The following is a 23,068-nucleotide window of genomic DNA, read 5'->3' as shown; positions in this document are numbered from 1 at the left end:
AAAAGAAGCAGAAACAAATAGGAAAACATTACACTAGAAACCAAAGAAATGCAGGAGATTCGAAGGGAATATTTAAAAACCTATACACCATTAAGCTGGAAATCCTAAAAGAAATGAACAAATTTGTAGATTCAGTCATACCACCAAGATTAAACCAAGAAAACAATAACCTAAATAGATCTATACTAAATAAAGATCTTGAAATATTGAAATGGTAAAAAAAAAAATCCTCCCTTTCTCTACCAAACTTCTTACAATGTTTTATAATCAACCTATTAAAGAAATGGCAACAGAACAAGTATGACAAAACTCCTTTTAAGAATCCAGTATCACACTTATACCAAAACCACATAAAGTCACACACACACACACACCAATAACAACTTAGAGGCCAATATTCTGAAGAATATAACTTCAAAATTCTTCAATAAAATGCTCTCAAACCAAATCTTGCCAACAGTGGAAGTACTATCCACCGTGTCGAAGCTGGCTTTATCCCAGAAAGACAGAGTTTGTTCAGTATGTGTAAGTCAATAAATACAAATCACATAAATGAACTTAAAGACAAAACTGGCAAGGCCATCACATTTGCAGAGAATGCCTTTGATAAAACACAGCATGCCTTCAAAATAAAAGTCCTACAGAAAGAGGAAACATACCTCACCACAATAAAGGCTATATCTGAGAAACCCACAGCCAACACTATCCTGTATGGAGAAAATAAATGAAAACAATACCACTGAAATCAGGAACAAGATAGGGCTGCCCACTCCCTCCATTCCTTTTTAATATTGTAGATGCAGTGCTACCTGGAACAGTAAGGCAAGATAAGGACCTAAAGGGAAAGAAATAGGAAAGAAGTCAAACTATCTTACAGAGGACATGCTAGTATAAGTAAGAGATATCAAAAGGTCTGCCATTAAAACTTCTAGAAATTTCAACAATTTCAGCAATGTGGTGGGATAAAGAATCAACTTGCAAAATTCAGCATCTTTTAAATGTATTATGGACAAAGATACAGAGAAGGAGATCACATCATACAGATGTACATCTACCTATAATAGCCTCAAAATAAATAATCAAATAAGCAAACAAACAAACATAGCATTAAACCTAAGAAGTGAAAGGCCTCTGAAATGAAAACTTGAAAGATAAAGACAGCATAAAACAGAAAATCATACCCTGCTCACGAATGAGCAGAATATTGTGAGAATGACCATTCTCCCAAGAAACCATTTTCAGATTCAAAACAATCCCAATCAAAATCTCTATATCATTCTTTGCTGTCATAGAAAAAAATTATTCTACAATCCACATGGAACCACAAAAGTACCTGATAACCAAAGCGATATTGAGCAAAAAGTAGAATGATGGAGTGGTTACTATTACATATTTCAACTTGTATTACAGAACCCAAGTAATAAAAACAATATGGCATGAGAATAAAAACAAAACCAATGAAAAAAATCAAGCAAGCAAACAAACAAAAATAACCAGACATCGAGGCCAATGAAACCCAGCTGAAAACCAAAGGTGAGTATGCATAACTACAGCCATATAATGTCTGACAAACATGCCAGACAGACAAGGGGAAAGAGTATCTAGGAAAACCAGATGCACACAACATATCTGTGTAGCCCTGGCTGTCCTGGTACTCACTTTGTAGACCAGGCTGGCCTGGAACTCAGAAATCTGCCTGCCTCTGCATCCCAAGTGCTGGGATTAAAGGCATGTGCCACCACTACCCAGATCCTCATTCCTTTATATTTCCCAATTTTAAAAATATAATCTACTGGGGCTGGAGAGATTGCTCAGTGGTTAAGACCACTGACTACTCTTCCACAAGTCCTGAGCAACCACATGATGGCTCGTAATCATCTGTAATGGGACTTGATGGTGCTCTCTCCTGTTGTGTCTGAAGAGAGTGACAGTTTAGTCACATATAGAAAATAGATTTTACAAAATTAAAAATATATGGTTTATAGTCACTTAGGAAAATTGTATTTGATTTATGTGTATAGAAATTCTTATTTTATGATATTCAACCTAAAATACTATTAAATATGAGCTATAATCTTACTCCACAAAAATATAGCTTCATATGTACATCCATCCATCCTGTGATTAAGAAAAGACAGGGGTAAATAGATTTAAAAATAAGGGCTGCATTCTAATTCTAGAAATGCAAATTGAGGTTTTCTAAGAATTAAGCATTTATAGACATTATTCAGCAGAAGGGTGACCACAGCAAATGTCACACATGTCCACACTGCAGACTAATCAAAGATCTTTCCAGTCTCCTTTGCCATTCTTTTCTCCACACTGCGGCTGGGTCTCTGAGAGTCACTTTGTGGTCATAGAGGCCACCTGATCAATGGCCCTTCTTCAAAGCTCTTTCCCTGCTTCTGAAGTGGAGTTTGACATCTTTGACATGAGCCACTCAGTTCTCCACTTCTGACCCTGAGAGACATGAGTTCAACCATCTCTTTTTCTCTACACAAGTCTCACATGTAGGTCAAATCCAACTTGCTGCTTGCAAGGACTTGACTCCTGCATCTTCTCCCTATGGGCCTGGCGTGATATATATATATATATATATTTTTTTTTTTACTTGTCAAGTGGCAAAATGTCTCAGATTTCCAACAGACAATCTCTTGACTTTGCTAAGGTGAGTAATTTATTTGCTTCTTCTTATGACCTTCATATCACACTGGAATTTCACACCAGTTACTGTTTTTTTATTAGTAAATCTAAACTGAAATGACTTTCTTACAGAATTCAATAAAGGTGTTGTCTACTGCTTTGTGAAACGCTGTCCGTTCCAGCTTTGTCTTCTTACTACTGCATTTAGTGCTGAAGAGCTTGCCCAGAGGAGCTGTGTAGCAGGAGCAGTAGACAAAATAATTCACAAAGACATTAGTTTTTAAAGTCTAGTTGCTTTGCTATCCTGATAGATAGACTATAGAGAGAGAGCATATGTGTGTGGGTGTATGTATGTTTATATGTGTGTATGTGCATGCATGCATGTGTATGTGCATGCATGCATGTGTATGTATGCACACATGGAGGCCAAAGCTTGGGCACTGGACTTCATGAGCTCTCCATCTTGTCGTTTGTTTCTATTTGGGTTTTGTTTGGTCTCTTTGTTTGTTGACTGGATTTTTTATTTTAAAACAGAGCCTCTTACTTGTCTGGATTAAATATGAAGATTGCCAAGTCAGCACACTTGCCTCTGAAGCATATTTCCTAGGCCTGTGATTGTGATCAGGTATTTGACCTCCCAGAACTCTAATTTCTTCCTCTATAAATAACCAACGAACACACCCCATACCCGTGTCTGTAGATTCTTGTGTTCCTCGGTCCGTAGCAAGGCACACTACTTCCTTCCTTTAATCACACTGTTCCATCTATTTGGCCTGACCACATCCTTCCCAGGGAGCAAGAATATCAATCTCCTTGGTTGAAACATAGGCTTCTTTGGGCATAGTAGCAATATCTCTGCTTGAAAAGCTGACCCTTGTGCTCTGGTTAAGCTAAACACTAGCCAAGTAAATGTTGAGTCCTTCCTAAGTAAAACCTTGAGTCATAGGGGCCTGAGTTGGTGTCTGTGGCCTGGGTTACCACTAAAGATCATTTGAATGTCCCTGGTTTGTGCTGCAGCCTCAAGTTATGTTGATGTCTCTGGGCTGTGCTGCTTCTGGGGGTCATATTGATATGGTTGACCTTCACTGCCACCTGGGGCTATAGTGATGTCCAGGTCCATGTTGCACCAAGAGCCATGTCTGGGTTCATGGTCCTATAGCACCTTGGGTCTGTATTGACATCCATACCACAGAAGGCTACCTGAATGTCTTTGCCCAGTGCTCCAAGGGCAGTGATGGTATCCACGGCTTGTGCAGCACGAGAAGATCTGGTTGATGTCCATGGTCTGTACTGCCATAGGAGACCATGTTGAGGTCAATGGCATATTAATACTCCATACTGCCAGCAAAAACAAGGTCATGATCTGTGCTCCCATTTACTGTGAAGGAAGGTACTCTTGCCATGGTAATGACAACTTGCAGACTCACAAGAGAGAGAGAGAGAGAGACAGACAGAAAGACAGAGAGAGAGAGACAGAGACAGAGAGAATGTCCTGTGACAACCCCTACCCCGACCTGACCCCCCAAAATAAAAGTCTAGACAGAAAGCCATTGAAGAGAACTCTTAAAAATTATGATAACAGTGTTCAAGTGGAGCTCTCAAGAATTGATGACTTCTCATGGGGATGTGGGTGGGAAAGGACTCAGATTTCCTTAAGCAGCAAGCCACTGGGAGTTTGATCTTGCTCCAATGAATCAGAGCAGCACAAATGGGATCTTCTCCTTCTCCTTTCACTCCTCCTCCTGCTCCTCCTCCTCCTCCTTTTCCTCCTCCTCTTCATCCTCTTCTTCCTTCTTTTTGTCTTGTTTTTCTTCTTGTGGTGGGTGGTGGGTTTGGAACTGGGAAGCAGACCTAGCAGAACTGGGATGTGAGGGAGCTCAGAGATCACAATGTGAAATTCCCAAACAATTGGTAAAATTATTATGGGAAAAAACCCCTCCATCTCCTACATTCCCTAAAGTCTCAGGTCTAAAATGTAGCCTCCAAACCTACTTCATAGCAGACTGAGCTGTTGGATTCCTGTTGGGTTAATATCAGCACTTCCTTTTCCATCTTCCTGGTGCTTCTTTGGTGAGTATACTTTTCACTGAAATCTCTGAAAAGGAGAAGAAATGAATGACCGCAGTCATATTTGGGCACCAAATCTAACATGTCCTAAGCCATACCCAGAATGCACCACTTGCCAGCTCACTGGATCTGGGGGCAATACCTATAATAGTTATATCATTCGACTCATGGTACTTGTAATATACAGGGTCATAAATTAAGTGACTTTGACTCTCTGTGCTTGATCCCATGTTTCAGGCAAAATGTTTTATGGCTAAATATCTGAATGTTTGATTAATAATATAATATAATATAATATAACACACTGAGGATTCCATGCTTAGTAAAAATATTCCTGTTGTTCAGTAAGGAAGTAAAAATAAAGGAAGCATGCTGTTCCCTCCTCTAGGAAGACTCACTCTGTGGAAAGTTCTAAGTACACACATTGAATGCTGATTCTTTGACCTTCAAGCAGCTCATTTTGGTGAATAAAGGAAAAGTAATCATGACCAGAGTTCCCCACCTTCACTCACAGCCCTTGCTTAATGGGTTACAAGAAGGGGAATGGAGCGTTCACATCTCCTCAAACCTTTCATTCTGAGTTGGGTGTCTTTTGGATTCCCTGTGCAGGACTGAGGTCAAAGTCTGAAGAGCCAATTTAGCTAAGTGGAAAGTGTGGCACTATGGAGGGACTGGAGCGGTCACACGGCTTTGCTGATGTGGTGTGAAAGAAAGGTTCCAGGAGACCCAGCAGTCTAACATGCAGCATTCCATGCTCACTTTTCCATGGCCTTTCCCATCGTCCTGTCCTGAACTTTGAACTTTGAGCGTGATTCTTGGAGCCCTGGCAAAGGAGTCATGCTCGTGAAAGGGACACTTACCAAGGAACACTTAGCAAGAGCTGTGCAATCCCAGATAAACTACAGGGCTGGCTTCAATAATCTGAATGAAGGAAATGCTGGAAGGGTCCCTGTAGTGATATAGTTACAGAGCTGTCTCATAAGGTTCCAATGTCACAGAGCAGTGGAATGCGGAAGGACACAGAAGTTGAGTTAAAAATGTCCTGAATATTATTCTTTGAACTTTAATACATACTGTTCACCCTAAGTTTGCTTATTTGATATGTGATCTCTCTTTCCTCAGTTACACACACATACACAGAGAGAGAGAGAGACAGAGACAGAGACGGAGACAGAGACAGAGACAGAGACAGAGACAGACCGACAGACAGACACATACACACACTCACACACATAAAACAAAAACAAACACACACACACACACACACACACACACACACACACACACACACGAAACAGGAAAGAGCCTATTTGCTACTAGTCTTCCTAGCACAAATTTCAAACCAGGAGCAATTGCTAACTGGCAGTTTCCAGAGAAATACACCTTTCTGGTAGAAACCCTGCCTGGTCAACAGTACTAGGCTAGTTCTTAGTGGACTATAGAGCTCCTGTGTGTGTGGAAAATAGGATCAGCCATGAGTGAAAGACAAGAAGGAAGGAAAGGTCTCAGTGTCAGCAAAGGTCTCGGTGCTCCTTGTCACTCTTGATAACAGCTGCCTGAGCTCAGAGATCTATGGAGCCTCAGGACAGCATTGGCCTGCCTTTGAGCATGTTCCCAAGGCTTTGAGTCACACACCCATGATGGTGGTCCTTGCTCATTTGTGTTCTCTGCCCTCCTCAGCTCCAATAAACTTGTCCTTCCCTGGTTCCTTTATCTACTTTCCTCCCAGGAGGATCACTCACATGTATACCCTCTGGCCATACCAGTAATGCCATAGAGAGACTCTGCCTGCCTTGCAGAACAGGCGATCTCCACCTGAGGGTCACAAAAGGGACCCATTCCTTAGCACATCCCTGGAAATTGGGCATGCCATGGTCTTCACACATCTTGAGTACTTAATATCCATATCTTGTATACGCAAAATTAGGAAAACTGAAGAGAGGGGGGCTAAGTTGTTTTAAAATTACTCTCAGAGCACTGTAATGATGGCAGGTAATTTTGACATTACATTTCAGATGAAAGACTCACACCGTGTCCGGTAACTTGTCTGGAATTTCATCATGGTTGAATGTAGGCAGAAATCCTCCATGTAAGCCTGTGCCTTCAATTGAAGTATTAAGGAGGCAGAGGCAGGCAGACAGGCAGATCTCTTTGAGTTCAAGTGTACACATTAAGTTCTGGGTTACATATATAGTAAAATTTTGTCTCAAAAGAGATTGGGGGAGGGAGGGAGGCAGAGAAGGAGGGGCAAAGGGAGGGAGAAAGGGAGGGGGGAGAGAATACACAACTATTCCAGCTTTGTGCCAAGATAAACTTAGAGTACTTGTGGATCAGCTTAATGTGCCCAGGCCCAAGTTTTCCAATTAGTCAAATGTCACTGATGAAACACTAGGAATGCCATGCCCTAGTCATGAGACCTTTGCATTTTGTCTGGTTGGCAGTTTGTCTGGATGGATGCTGCTCTCTCTGAGTTTCTGTAATTCTTCTTCTGTCCTTATAGGGCTTTCTCATATAACCACAGAGGAATTGACTTAAGACAAATTTGATGAACATCTGCAGTACATATTTTTACATAAATGTACCCTCACATAATCTGTTTCAATATCTAGCCTGAATACCCCCCCACACCAGGCCTGCCTCCTCCACCCACCACAACTGTGGCTGTTTTCTGACTGGGTTTCCTCTCTGTGCACTGTGATTCTGAGACTAATCTCAGGCTGCAATCTGAGGCATCCATGTTTCTTGTTTCTTAGGAGCATACATTCCCCTACCCTTTCATATTCAAGACGAGAATAGCACCACTGGATGCATTTTTGCCAAGTTCATAAATATTTATAGGACAATGGCAAATGGCATATAAATTGCTTCTTTAAAACTTTCAAAATTCTGCAAAATAGAGTTTTAAGGTAATACTATTTTGAGATAAGACTCTTGAGAAAATCTTTGATGAAAAAGAATTTTCCAAAAAAGAGTGATATAGTTGGAAAGGTATAAGATCGATATGGGAGCTTCTAGAATTTGCCTTTTACAGACATACAGAAGAGAAAGATTCAAGAAAAACTCATAAGGTTCAAGAATATATTTAGAATCCTATGAATCCTATGAAACAAACAAGACCCAGAAAGTTGCAAGATTCTTAATGTCACCCTCCCTACGAGGCTATGCAAACAATAAACAATTGTTAGGACAGGGGAGACTCTTCAGAGGAACTGCCTGCAAGTAGGACAGCTTTTTTGAGTCATAGCCCATACTATGGTAGACCATGCCATGATATGACCATATTTGAGTCATCAGGATTGCTATATGTGCCTAAGACCTCATCCACGTGGCTTTAATTAACCATAACACTCATTAGTTCATCAAGTTAGAATCATTCTTTGGTTTATTGTTTATGCTCTGGCTGAGATGAACAAATATTTGTCCATGTGTCTCTAGCACAAGTCACCAAACAGCAGTATTTGACCTCATGATTCATCTGAATTCAACAGTAGTTGTCAAAAGTCAAAATACTGTACAGTCATGGCATACAAATTTGTAAGCTCCAGCCTTGAACACGTTATTAGGGAGATAACCTAGTGTCTCTTGCATTTAACACAGCCTTGGGCAAAATGCAGGAAGTATATTTTATACAAAAAAAAATGTTAAAAGGCCTTTTCAGTTTGGATATTCATTAGATAAATTGTAAGCAACAGAAAGATTAACTACTAGCTATAGAAGAAATGAGAGCACAAGCAAAGTATAGCACCCATGGCAATGGATTGAGAAAGTCCACCTCAAAAGATGTGCCCTGGTCACGAGTTTGCCCTGGAAGGGTGCCAACAGGTAGCCTTTGTGTGGCTCGTGGAATAATAATAACCCAGTATTGTATGTGGTGGCTCCTCAGGAAACAGTCAGTGCAATTTGCAAGTGCCCAGGCATTAGCTGGCACGTATTCTCAGGCACTAAGTCTACCACCCAAATGGATGTGCACTGTATCTCTGGCAACACTGGTTGCAAATACCACTTTCTAAATATTGACAATGAGAGCACTTGCCAAACCTAGAGCAGCATCTCTTGTCTGTGGTGAAACTAAAAGGAAACCAATGCAACATGGCCCTTCAAAAGGAGTGTGGCAGCCAAGACAGACAGTTGGGGCATCATTTGCTTGGAATAAAAGATCATGTGTAGTAAACACAAGCAAGATAATAGGTACATTTCAGCTCTCTGAATAGAAAACTGGAAGCTTGTGACTTCAGAGAATAAAATATCTTATTTTAGTACCTACAAACTTAGGAGTTGCTCGTGCCTAACAAGTCCTGGGTTATTATTGCCCTAAGGTCTCCAGATCAATCTGGAGTCCTAAATTTACCTTTTCTTGCGTTGCATAGTATTTCATCACAATGGGAACCCAGTCTCCCCACAGGGCAGCCAAGGACATTTTCTGTCTAGCTATTCACATCAACCACTACAGATTAATCCAACCTAAACTGGCTTGAGAAAAATAAGAAATAGTGAATTCGTACCACTGAAGATTCATAGGGAAAGCTTGGGAGCAGTTGGACTTACTAGCTAGTATAATTTGCCTTTTCTCTTTTTTGTTTCTCAGTTTTGTGTTGACCCCCCACCTGCCCAAGGAAATTCTGTCCCCATGGGAAAAACAACAATGAGGTAGTTGTCCTTGAGTTTATGCAAGTTCCTAGTAATATCAGCCACAGATGAAGAGCTGGAATATTCCAGTCATGAATGCTGCATGGTAGTTTGCACAGGTGGTGTCTTAGGGTTTCCATTGCTGTGAAGAGACACCATTACCAAGGCAACTCTGATAAAGGACAAGATTTAATTGAGGCTGGCTTACAGATTTAGAGGTTCCTTCCATTATTATCAAAGCAGTGTCCAGGCAGGCATGGCACTGGCGACAGAACTAAGAGTTCTACATCTTGTTCTGAAGGGAACCAGAAGACTGTCTTCCAAGCAGCTAGGAGAAGGGTCTCAAAGCCAACCCCAACAGAGGCACACTTCCTCCAACAAGGCCACACCTATTCCAACAAGGCCACACCTCCTAATAGTATACTTAGAACATCACAGGTAGGAATCTATGACAAAAGAATGAGTTTGACTTTATGAGTAAAGCCATAAAGTCCTAAATACATTATGGATCAAATGTTGATCATTTGATTATACTAAGTGAAGAATAGACTTCAGTTTTTGGTTAGGACATGGAATGATAGGTATTAAAACCTGCCTGACAGATAGCATGAGCTACAGAATCATAGCTTCAATTTGTTGGATGAAAGACACTCTTCCCTAGTCTTGTGCCTGGCAGAATGAAAGGGATAAGGATGTTACCACAATGGAGGTAGCTACTGTTTGCCCTTTTAGAGGTTAGGCTCAGTGCAAGCTATGTAGTTTGAGTTCATTGCTAGTAGCCAGGAGTCATCCAAATGCAGGGAAATGGTAGTGATAAGATGCAACTCTTTGTTTTTTTTTTTAATAGGACTGATAAAATGATAAACATATTTCATGTGTAAAGTTGTAAAATAATGAAAATAAATAAAAAATGTTTTATGTGAAAACTACAAGCTACTCCAACAAGTGAGACATATGAAAGTGGGTCTCTAAAAAGCTAAATATTGTAAAAAAGAAAAGTTAGTGACAAACTCTATCTTCAGTCTCCTTTTTCTCTAAGAAAAGGGATCAGGAGGAAAGGCTCTTTGTAGTGCACTTGTAAGTGAGTAAGTGGCCGTCATTGGATGATCAACTGAGAAAGATCAAACGACAGGCTAGGATAATACAGGAGAAAGATGGCTGAGTCAGATTTTATTGATTCATGATCTGCTAAAGAACCCTAGAATTCACTGTGAGAAAAAGCTATTCTAGTTGTGTAATCTCAATTCTCAAGCATTTTTTTAAATGGCATCGAACTTATTTCCAGTTATTCTTATTTCTGAAAATAAAGAGTTGCAATTAATAAGCATGCAGAATTTCTCTCCCATCACGTCAACAACACCAACAAGTTTTAGGCATATAAAAGGAGGCAGCAAGGATGAAGAGATTCTCATTCCACATGAGTTGGCAAATCAACATCCCACCTTGCATGACAATTTAACCAAGCTTACTTAATAAGGTTGAGATCATGCCTGTCTTAAAATTTATTTCAGTTCTTTAGAGAAACATCCCATGCTGCTAAAGTAGATATGAAGTAGGATGGGTATTACAAATTTTCTTCCAAGGATGACTAACTGTAAACCGGTAAATCTATTCATTAAATAGGTATATCAACAAATCATGAAATAGACTTGTGGAATTAGAATATCAAATAGGTATATGTGTGTATATGAGTGAACCTTGAAAATTGGGTCCACTTTGAACGATAATGTGGTATTTGGAGGAATGGGCCTAGAGATAGCACCATTCACAAGAAATCAGTCCGAAGGCATGTGTGTATTGTATAGTTTTTATGGACATACACTTGGCATTGAAATACTAGCCTTTCTCAGAGATTTATCTTTCCTTCATGGGGGTACATTTTACTTTAATATGGATCTATTCTCAATCTGTATTTTTTTTACTTGAAAAAAATCTATATTTACATTAAAATGGTCTTTTTGCTAAAAATCTTAAAACAAAATCAAGTGAATAAGCAATGCTGTCATAAGTTTGGGTACATATTTTTAATGCCTGATTTTATTTGAGATAGGTAGAACCTCATATCTCTGCAGTTAATCTACAGTAGTGTTGTTTTTACTGAAAAATAAGATGAAAATTTCCTTTATGTGTCTTTGGTGCAAGAAAAGTAAGGTTGTTGAAGACACCTGGAAAATTAACAAGAATTCCAAGAGCCCTGACTCTTATTTCAGAAAACTGTTACCTATGGAAAGTGTAAGATCTCGAAAGCTCTCAGCACAGAAGCTGACTGCCTACCCTGAACCTCCCTCTCCACAGGAACCTACATCCCTGCCTGCTTTAGCCCACTGTGCTTGGAGGACTGTACATCATAAAGTTTATTTTATACTCCAAGTAACACAAACACTAGATAAGGTGTGTGTGTGTGTGTGTGTGTGTATAAATATTATAGTTCTGTAATTATTCAATTAGATGTGTTTATTATCCTATATATGTCATTATAGATCCATCAATCAATAGATCGTTATATCAATAGATAGATAGGTAGATAGATAGATAGATAGATAGATAGATAGATAGATAGATAGATAGAGGTAATGTAGTAATAACTTTTAAGGTAATAATTATGTTTTCTTAGGGTTAGAATGCTACCACACACACACACACACACACACACACACACACACAAGGTAAAGCTTAGAAAGATCTCCTCCATGACCTGGTGGTTCTCCCCTAAATTCACCTATTAGACTTGTGCAGTGGTATTAGAAGGTGAGGCTTCTTTCTCCACATCCTCACCAGCATCTGTTCTCACCTGAGTTTTTGATTTTAGTCATTCTGACTGGTGTGAGGTGGAATCTCAGTGTTGTTTTGATTTGCATTTCACTGATGACTAAGGATGTTGAACATAGGTGCTTCTTGACCATTCAAGTTTCCTCATGAAAATTCTTTGTTTAGCTCTATACCCCATTTTTAAATAGGGTTATATGTTTTCTGGAGTATAACTTCTTAAGTTCTTTGTATATATTGGATATTAGCCCTCTATCAGATCTAGGATTGGTAAAGATCTTTTCCAAATCTCTTGGTTGCCATTTTGTCCTATTGACAGTGTCCTTTGCCTTACAGAAGCTTTGCAATTTTATGAGGTCCCATTTGTCAATTCTTGATCTTAGAACATAAGCCATTGGTGTAGCCATCCTCGGCCACATGAAATGGGTTCCTGGGTGGAAGACTGGAACTGTAAGTGAGGAAACGGCAAGAGAAGAAATGAGGCCAAGACAAAATTCTGATCAAAGCCCAATGTTTACTAAGAGTCTGTGATTATAAAGGGTGAAAGCCCACCCCTCACCCATCCATTCTTGATGCCTTGTTGCCAGCCTGTTAGCAATAGTCTGATAACACTTGTTGGCAGTAAGTTGTCAGTCACCAGGCTTTCAGCTATCTCAGGAATATCTCAGGAAGGCAGGTTCAGTCTCTCAGCAGGTAGCAGCATCTTGGAGAAGAATAGTGCAGGTGACAGAACAATAGAATGGAAGACTCCACCCTAGGTGGTCTCATTCACAGAGGCAGAATAGGTCTGAGTTAGCCTGCTCAAGGTTGGGGAGGCTACACATTGGTGTTCTGTTCAATAACTTTTCCCCTGTGCCCATGTATTTGAGGCATTTCCCCACTTTCTCTTGTATTAGTTTCAGAGTAACTGGAAGTGGATTTTAGCCCAAAAGCTCAGAATTCCCAAGATACAATTCACAGACCACATGAAGCTCAAGAAGAAGAAAGACCAAAGTGTGGGTGCTTGGCCCTTCTTAGAAGGGGTAACAAAATACTCATGGGAGCAAATTCGGAGACAAAGTGTGGAGCAGAGACTAAAGGAAATGCCATCCAGAGACTGCCCCACTTAGGGATCCACCCCATATATAGTCACCAAACACAGACACTATTGTGGATGCCAAGAAGGGCATGCATACACCTGTCTCATGAAAGTCTCTGCCAGGGCCTGACATATAGAGGTGAATGCTCACAGCCAACCATTGAACTGATCCCCAATGGAGGAGTTAGAGAAAGGACTGAAGGAGCTGAATGGGTTTGCAACACCATAGGAAGAACAACAATATCAACCAACCAGAGCTCCCAGTGTCTAAACCACCAACCAAGGAGTACACATGGAGGGACCCGTGGCTCCAGACATATATGTAGCAGAGGATGGCCTTATTGGGCATCAACTGGAGAAGAGGCCCTTGGTCCTGTGATGGCTGGATGCCCCATTGAAGGGGGTTGCTTGGGTGGGGAGGTGGGAGCGGGTGGCTGTGTGGGACACACCCTCATAGAAGCAGAAGGAGTGGGGATGGGATGGGGGGTTCAGCTGGGGAAATAGAAAAAGGGGATAACATTTGAAATGTAAATAAATAAAATATTCATTTAACAAGTAAGAAGGTGAGGCCTTTTGGAGGCAACAGAATTATAAGGCTGGAACCTTCAAGGATAAGCTTAGCATCATTCTGGGAGGAAACCAGAAGACTGGTTAGTACTTTTGCACCAGTGGGGTGAAAGGGAAAATTTGGTTCTCTCCAATGGGAAATGGCCATCACCAAAACTTGGTGATGTTAGCACTGTGAAACTACATTTCTGTAGAGCCTCTGGGAAAGTGAGGATCTAGTGTTTGTTGTTTTACTGGATACATAGATGATGGTCGTTCATTATAGCAACCGACACTGACAAAGAGAACTTCAGATGTGATTGCAGTAGTTTATTTATTCTAAAAATATGTTTGGAAAAAAAGTACAGCTATATGTCAATTTTTGCTAACTATGCATAGCATGTTCTTGGTGATTAGTAAACCATTTCCTATATGTCAGAGTTCTATAACAAATGCACATTTTAGGAGGGCTATTGAAGAGAAAACTGAATATTTGTGTAGCATGTCTCCTTGTGCTTTCAAGATAAGTTTTTGTTGTTTTGCTTCACATATAGGAAGTTCGAACTTTGGAAACATTGTAGTTCTATAGTTATTCAAATAGACTTTCAAAGGAGTTAATTAAGAAAGGAGAGTGTGTATGCATAATTAAATGCATAAGGAATCTTTTACACAATTGTATTTTCTTAGTGTAGAATACTACTATATATTTTCATTGTACTACTTATTGTAATACTGTTTTTTAAATGCAAGCTTCGGAAATGATGCTTATTAGTAACCATTGCCATACTACATATACTTACAATCAAAATTGGTGTGGCAATTTTGCACTGTTATGGATAACAATATTCCTACTTATTAGGTAGTATCTATATTATTAACACACTATAATATTATACGGAAACAGAGATGCAGAGAAGTTTAGCAGTATGCTCAAGGCCACATAAAAAACTCTGCTATTCATTTAAATGTCAAATAAATTTTGCATTTGAATCTAATCCTGAAGCTTTATCTGAAAAATTTTCAATGTGTAGGAAGCAAGGGATCACTTCCATTGGCCTGAATATCAGGGATACCAGCCATTCTAAGCCACAAGTGTATATGGGGGGCAGGCAGATGGCGTGTTCATGTCCATGTGTACCTGTCTGTGTAGTGTAAATCTTGCCATTCTCTGAGACTGTCAAAGGGTGCCACCTTCCCTAAGTGTTTTGCCATGCTTTAGATCAAGAAGTGCATTCTGCTGACAAAGTGTGTTTCAATGTCTGCTGGGCTGACAGACAGTCTATTCCATAGCAACCAAGGTGTTTCAGTAATTCGTAGGAACCCATTCTTTGTACTAAATGACATAAACTAAGGCAAAAACCAGTGTGTGATGTAGACATTGTCCTCCAAAAGCAGGAAAGGACATGTATAGTTCCCTCAGGCCCTGAATTGTCCCAACTTTCTTTTGCTCCTGGGAACACAAAGGCTATCTCCCTGCACACACACACATGCAATATATGTATCTATCCCTCAAAATTTTGCAGCAAGATTTGCATCAAATGCCTTCATACCCACTTAACATAAATTTTATTCATTAGCCTTCAAATGGAAGGTATCACAGTTAATAGTTTCTCATGATTCTGTTATCTGAAACCCAAGGTGATGCAATACTATGTGTTTACAGCATGTATTCTAAATTGTTAAGTTTTGGTATTTTATAGCATCTGTCTTCATTTATTGGCTCTGCTTGCTTTTCCACATGGAACAATGCCTTGTTTCCATGTATAACATCAAAAAAAAACAGTATGTGTTGAACGGCGATGATGTATCAGACTTTTGTCTGGATGCTTTATTGACTTTGTATGTATAGTCCCAATAGTTAAATTAATTTGGATAAGCATTCATAAATGACAAGCTTGAAATATATATATATATATATATATATATATATATATATATATATATTTGGTTTATATTCAAACTTGGAGCCATTAGTTACACAGACAACAAAACAAAACTCTCTGCCAAAATCCCTGTATATATTACTTTTGTATGAACCATATAGTACATAATAGAGAATGGTGTTAGTGTTCATGAGCATGGAGCTATACATCCAGGGACCTAGCACTTCCCCTGCTGGTTTGTTCAGAGAACTCTCCGGGCCAGACAGAGTTACCTCACGGTAGACACAGGATACTCACGGCTGTGGAAAGTCCCTTGATGTCACTGGAACATACACCGGAGTGTGTGTGTCCATGGATATAAATATAAAATGCTTCACTCACTTCAATCACTGAGCCTGACCTCATTTGTCAGTGCTACCTTGGCTGTGTGCAGAGGTTAAGGAAGAGGAGCATCCTGCCCAGCTGATGCTTTGACAGGTGTGGGTGGGGCATGTGTACCCAAGGCAGGCACTAAGCCCTGATAAAGCCAAACTGGCTTCTGTGGCCTTGAGAGCAAGTTCCAAGCTCTTCTGTTGCGGGAATCTTCTTATAAAAGTGTGCCATCTCAGCATTTACATTGTAAAATAGAAAAGGAAAAAGAAATTTATATTTTTTTTACCAAGTAGCATAATCACTTTAGAACTTTGGTAAAGATCACCTTGTGGTCTTTTATCACATTTAAAAATGTTTTTCTTTTATTACTGATATTCGTTTCATATACAACATAACAAGGGGAAATAGCTGTTCTATTCTAGAGTGGTCAATTGAGTTCAATCAGGACAATTTTGAGAAAGTAATGATAGCAATAACTTGAATTTTTATGTACTAATGAAAGATATTGAGGTACCAAAAGTAATATATTCAAAATCGCCTTTCCAAACTTAAAAGTTAATTCTCAAATTAAAGTAATTTATGTATATCAAAGTAGAAAAAATATTTCTTTATGTGTACTCTATAATCAATTTTAAAGGCTTAACAGTTTACACTTAGTCAACAGAAATCATTTTTAAGGAACCATAATAAAACTTAATGCTAAGCATACTGATTTAAAAAAATAAACACTTTGAAAAGTATTAATGGAGACAAGAGGTTTAAAGAAAGCAGCACCCCACACTGCAGTACTTATGGTTTTCGTATTGGCCAATTGTTGCATCATAAGCAAGAAGGTGATGGCTCCGGGTATTGCTTGTGGTGCATTTTTCTGCTAGGCCATCATATCCTGGGTGCTTGAGTCCAGTCTTGGAGGCAGCATTGGGTACGAGTTTTCCAGGACTTTGGGCTCCTGAATGCTATGAGTTTGAGAACAGGCTGCTATCTTATTTGTTTTTGGGTGTCCCCGTGCTTAGCTAAATAGTTGTAGAGTAATCTCTTTGTCTCCCCTCATGGAAAAGAACAGTGAGTCTCCAGGATGAGGAAGTAAAGTTTGATATCTGATCTCACCTGTTCTCCATCTCACAGTTAATGAGCTGGACAAAGCAAGCTCTGCCCTCCTTCTCTTCCTGGGAGGTCAGTGTTCACTTTTTACAAAAGGCTACAGCCAAATCAGTCAGACATTGTTAAATCAGAAGATGGGCGAATTGAGTACCCTTGTCTCTTTGTTAACCCGTCTTATTTTAATTTGATTATCTTCCTGTGACCATGAAGTGCCAGTTTTGCTCATCAGAATCAAAATTAACTTTCTTTTTGCATTCCTATTAGAACAGTCACAGTTGTGGTTTCTGTCTCTGATGCCCTGGGCTGAGTAGGGCGAAATTCAGTGCAAAAGAGATAAATACATTCACGTATTTCCAAAACATTACTATGTCATATAATGTATTAGTGCAGGAGTAATAATGCTCAAAATGTTTTCATGTGATGATTGTTTCTGATAATATTTGCAGGCTGAATTGTAACAGACTTTTTTCAATCTTTTCACACCATATATGAGAACACACAGGTTTTAATGACATTTGTGAAGACCACCACTTTCAAAGTCTTTCTGATTTAATAATCAATGACTAAGCAAGGAATAGTATGTAAATTGTCTTTTGTATCCTAGTGTCTCTAATACTTCAAGAGGCTAAACCTGAACGGATGAGATGCACAACTTAATAGCGTGACTATTAATTAAGCCTAGCAGTGCAATGTGGTAAAGCGGTGTGCCCAAATAAGATTAAATCTTTAATCAATGAGATAAACACATATCCATTTCATCTTTTATAGCAGGGTTCTATCTCAGTTATTTCATAGTATGACATTTTTTTACGTTTGTTTAGCTCTGAAAATTTCAATTGTTTTCTGTTTTCCATTTTAATTTTCTGTAAATGTTATAAAGTGTTATTAATCATATTTCCCAGGCAGAGTAAATAAATAGTATTAGTCTAAATTGGTATTTGCCTCTACACAGCTTCTTTCTGAGATGGTTTAAGAATTTCCTAACATCCTTAGGTTGATATTTTTCTCTCACCATTAAAAATTGTAAATACAAGTGCTTGTGCTCATATGGAAATATATATATAATGATAATTCCATTATATTGTTGGCCTCTTGGTGGCCCACCAGAACTTGAGGATAATAGCTTGTTCCTGAAGACACCAGACATCTCAGTTGTAATATGTAAAGAAAAGAAGCTGAGGCTGAATTGGATGGTTCTTCCTTGCTGTCTACTTTTCAAAGTGCCATAAGGTATTCTGCAGGTTGCTGGAGGAGAGAAACCACCATTTGTCTTGCACCTCTGTGAACCTGTGAATTTCAAAACCAAAAAGCCAGGCAAAATGGACCCACTTGAGCCAGCCCCTAGCCTCCCGCCCCAGCTCCCAAAGACATCTGCATGCACATGGTGACACAGAAAACCATGCTTAAATTCAATGAGTCACAAAACAAGATAAATAGACATAGATGTAAAAAAAATAGATTTCTAGAGCAGATCAGAAGTAGATAAAGGAAGAAAAGAGATGGGAAAGAATATAAGATGACAGCAGCCAGTACACATATGTACTTGTGTGAAACTGTCCCAGAACACAGTAGTTAAAAGTTTTAAGTCTTAAAAATATTTCAATGGATTGGGAGAAAAAAATGTCCTGCTACTTACAAAAGACTCTTTATCCAGTGGTTGGAAGGTGGCAACCCATTAAGGGATGATGACAACAGTGTCAGGCTTGCTCTTTTCCACTGTGATATCTTTTTAATAAATCTGTATAAATTTAGAACATGATATAATGCCAGCATATCAAGGATCAGAGTAAAGAAAGGAAAATTGGGTAGCCGGGTTTTAATTTTGAACTTACAATGCAAAATAATAGAAAGAAAGGTCTAGAACTGAGAGATTCTTATATATATTAACCTCTCTAACCACCCGTAGAAAACTGAGCATGGAATGGAAATAGACTCCTCAGGGTTCTGTGGACAGGGATGCATAGAAAAGAAAATCCAGTTCTGCTTTCTTTTAGAATCAAGGTTTCAAAAATCAGATCCCGGTTTTCTAATAAATGAAATGTTTTATCCTTTGCAAATCAGACAAGAAGACCCATGGGGTTTACCCATGAGAAGCAGGAAGCCCTGCCAAAATTCCAACCAGCTCTGCACACTTTCTGGGCATCTGCCGAGGACCAGGGCTGATGCCAAGTTTTCTGGGGCACAGAGTTGAGTAAGTCATGGTCATTGCTCTCATATTCAGTGCTGAAAGCAGGGACACATTCAAGCAACCGGATCCCAAAGCCGGCTGTGATAAGTGTTATCTTAGATCCCTGGAGGAGACAGGTCACACGACTGGAATAGCATGAAGTCAGGCCTGCAGCTGAGAGCATGCTGTTATTTAGGAACCCTATCAGGTTCATCTCACCACTTGCAATGACCCCCAATCCCTGCAGTTTCTTGTCCTGAGTGTGCTGGGTCAGGGCACTTCCATCTGCCTCTCCTGGAGTCTACTATTAAGGCTACTGGTGTTTGAGGATGCTTAATGTGAGGTGAGGAAAGACTTGTCCCATTTTTCTTTGTAAAGTTTCTAAGCTCACTGGCATTATGGAGAAATGGCCCATCTAGAGGTACCTCTCTTCTATTCTCTCCTAACATGTCATGAGGGCTGCCAAATTCTGGAGACCCAGTATTTTATTCATCCAGAAAGTGAATGAAGCCAAAAATGTCTTCTTAATCTCATTTGGTTTTGCCCTAGTTGATTGACTGTCTTTTTCCCTGTCTGGAACTGGGCAGTGCCAGCAGACAGGGACCCCCTGATTTAACACTTGATCTCTTACAACACCTACCAGAAGCCTCAGCAAATGAAACAGCTCAGTGCTCTTGTACTGAATTCAGCCTTGATGCTGTCCTGTAAGCTCACGCCCATTTCCAAAGTGGCTGCCAAGTTTTCAAAGGGGCCTTTAAACTTGGATTTAAAACTGAAAGGAAAGAAATAGGACCTTCCTCTACCAGATAGTATATAATTTTTGAGGTTGTTTAAAATATGAAGCCTAAGGGAGTAATTAATTTAGATGGTAAAAAGGAACAAAGGCTTAATAGGAAGTTGGAGGTTTGACCTGGACACTGTGTCTGTAACCTCTGAAAGCTTGTTCTGAGAGCTGTTCTTCTTTTTGAGGGACCTGTTCCCTTATATACACTTATTCTTTGCACTCTCGACAATAAGGGCAATAATGATCTATGGGTTTATAGTCCATAAAGGATTGATTATATACAACACAAAGATAAGCCCACCCTTTCGATGTAACAGTGCCATGACCAAGACCTATTTAAAACAGAAGGTAAACTGAAGCCGAGGAGTGCTCCACTCCAGACTTGCTTGAAGGCAGGACTGACCTCTATGGCTGACTATCCTATGAGTCAGATGCCTGTGGTGTAACTGAGACGCAAAAGAAGCCCTGTGGCTTTGGAATGGGCAGCTCTCTGATCTGAAGAGATCCAAGGAAGCCACAAGTTTGGGCTTCTGCTCAGGGTTTTCAGTGCAAGCAGAGTTCAAGGAAATCTTCCTGCTTCTTTGCCCTTCAGTCTTCACTGCCGACTGCTCCTGTTCACCCATGGCCCAACTCACCTCTCAATAGCAATAGTGAATCATCAACTCAGAAAGAAAACAGAGTTGGAGTTGCAGCTCGTGTCTTGCTAGTTTAATCAACTCTCAGCTGTATCCACGAAGGTCAACACGACCCACACCTCAGATCTCAGTAACCTCTGTGGCTTTCTAAGTCAGGCTACATGCCTTTATAACTTGACTCTATCATCCTGTTTTCCCTTCATGACTCCTACAGCTGATCAATGATCAAGTCTGAGACATCCTGCTCCTGTGGTAGATATAACCCGATGAAATTTATATCTCTAACTAAATTATATCATGTACTTGGACAGAGACGTTAACATTTTTCATTGACTTGGGAAGAAACAGGCTCTTGTGGAGCTTAGGCTGACCTTGAACTCACTGTATATGTAAGGTAGACCTCCAGTTCCAAATGCTTTTACCTCCTAAATGCTGGGATTAAAAGTGGGTTCCACAATACCTGGCATCCTTTATTATGTACTCTCTGGACAATTTCATAGGCTTGTGCTCCTTTCTATTCGCTTGACATTCCTGAAGTTCAGACGCTTGTTGCCTCTCACCCGTTGTTGCCTCTCACCCGTCTCTCTGTTTAAACACCGGTGCCCAAGGCGCTCTGTAATCTGACTTCAAAAACCAGTCTGGGTATATTGTTTTCCTACTGTGTGAACTATGTTATTATTATGCAAACCTGCCCCCCCCACATACACACATGCCTTTCAAACATTGATAACTTAGGCTGCTATCCTTGTTCTCCATGTTTCATTCAAACATAACTCCATTTTCAGAAATACAACTTAAATGAGAGCTCTCCCATTATATATTCACTAGGCTACATATCTGTTCATCTTCTGACCAACCACAGGCTATTGGTAGTTTCCTCCTAGGGTAAGGCACTCATATTATATTACCTAATTTGATCAGTTCTATACTTCTGGTAGACTCTCAGAAATGAGGACTCTCCTTTGCTCGAGGGCTTGGTCATTGGTGGATAAGAGGCAACCGAGACACACCAAAACGAAAACTATCAACAACACTCAGCCAGGTTGAGAGAAAATGGGCAGATCAGTGGCCAAGCAGCTCTGTCAAGCTCCTTTTAAGTTTTGCATTCATGTGTGGAAGCACATTTCTGGTATTATATTTCTCATGCTGGCTTGCCTGTCAATGTGTACCTCTGGGGAGTGCAACACACACACACACACACACACACACACACACACACACACACACAAATCCTCAATAGCAACGTGGGTGCAGTGACATGACAGAGGAACATCTCAAATAAAATCAGTCATAGTGGAGAAAGACAGAATTCCACAGCTACCTTAGATGTTGTAGGTAGGTTTCATTCTTTGATTTCATCTAAGCAGCAGCCATCTATAGCATGGCTACACTTGACTGACTTTCATAGAAAAACTGGTTCATGGCAATCTGAAAATTCCATACCTAGGTGGAGTTTTAGAGAAAAAAAAAGTGCAATTCAGAGTAAGAAAGCAGTTTCTACCGAAGTAGAAATTTCAGCTAGCCACTGAACCATTATAAAGTCTCTTTATTCTGATATTTAGCATGCCTCATGTCAACTGTTATTCTAAGTACAATTATTGACTTAGTCAAGGATTCAGCAGGCATAGATACCTATGTTTGAGTAATATTAACCTTAGAATGATAAAGGATGATTGGTTCTCTCCAAACCTAAACCTAGCCCTTGCGTGAATAAGATAAAGTAATATCAAATAAAGTGATACACATAGGATTTGTCTATCTGTCACCCAAGCAGAAATTCTGTCTAGAGGACATAGCCTTTCAAACTTGCCTGTTTGCGATACAGCACACAAACTAAAATCAACTTAAAAGTTTTAGTCTGTGGCTAAATTGAATTGAGCCCATGCAGTCTAGTGGTGTGTCAAAGCTCTTAGCCATAAATGAGTTTTCAGGACAGTCCCCATGGGCTTTCTGACCTGGCCTTGCCAGGGAGGATTCTTCTTGCAAAAGAATGAATTTGTTCCGTGCATTCCTAATAATCATTGAACCCCCACAGCACAAGAAACTGGATTCCCAGTCCAAATACCCAGGCTTTTGGATCCAAAGTGAGCACAGTGTGCCCAGCCAGCCCTCAGAGCAGGGACAGTGTGTGCCTCAGGCCAAAGCCTGGCCCTCTGTCCCAGCAGCTGCACTCTGAGGATGAGAAACAGGGACATGGCCACCTGGTGCTTACCCACCCCTTCCACCTGACAGGAAGATGGTTTAAACTTTCCCTTGCACAATGTGCTGGAGGTGGAAGAGGGAAGGAGACAAAAAGAATTGGGCAGGTTGATTTCATCAGCCCTCGCGGTAGCACCCCAGTATTTCTTTGAGAAAAGATGTTTGGCAGCTTAAGCCCAGCATGCTCAGACAGATTCCACT

At 40.0% G+C, this 23,068-nt stretch overlaps 1 pseudogene; it reads right to left on the bottom strand.

Moving 5' to 3' along the window:
• Positions 1-19,463, bottom strand: part of LOC110312049 (tRNA-splicing ligase complex subunit RTRAF pseudogene) — a 134,982-nt pseudogene extending 115,519 nt beyond the window's left edge.
• Positions 19,464-23,068: the final 3,605 nt, after the last annotated feature.

This window comes from Mus caroli, unplaced genomic scaffold, assembly GCF_978045245.1.
Source record: "Mus caroli unplaced genomic scaffold, Mus_caroli_1 scaffold_17, whole genome shotgun sequence".
Lineage (NCBI taxonomy): Eukaryota > Metazoa > Chordata > Mammalia > Rodentia > Muridae > Mus > Mus caroli.
This window is presented reverse-complemented; position numbering and strand designations above follow the sequence as displayed.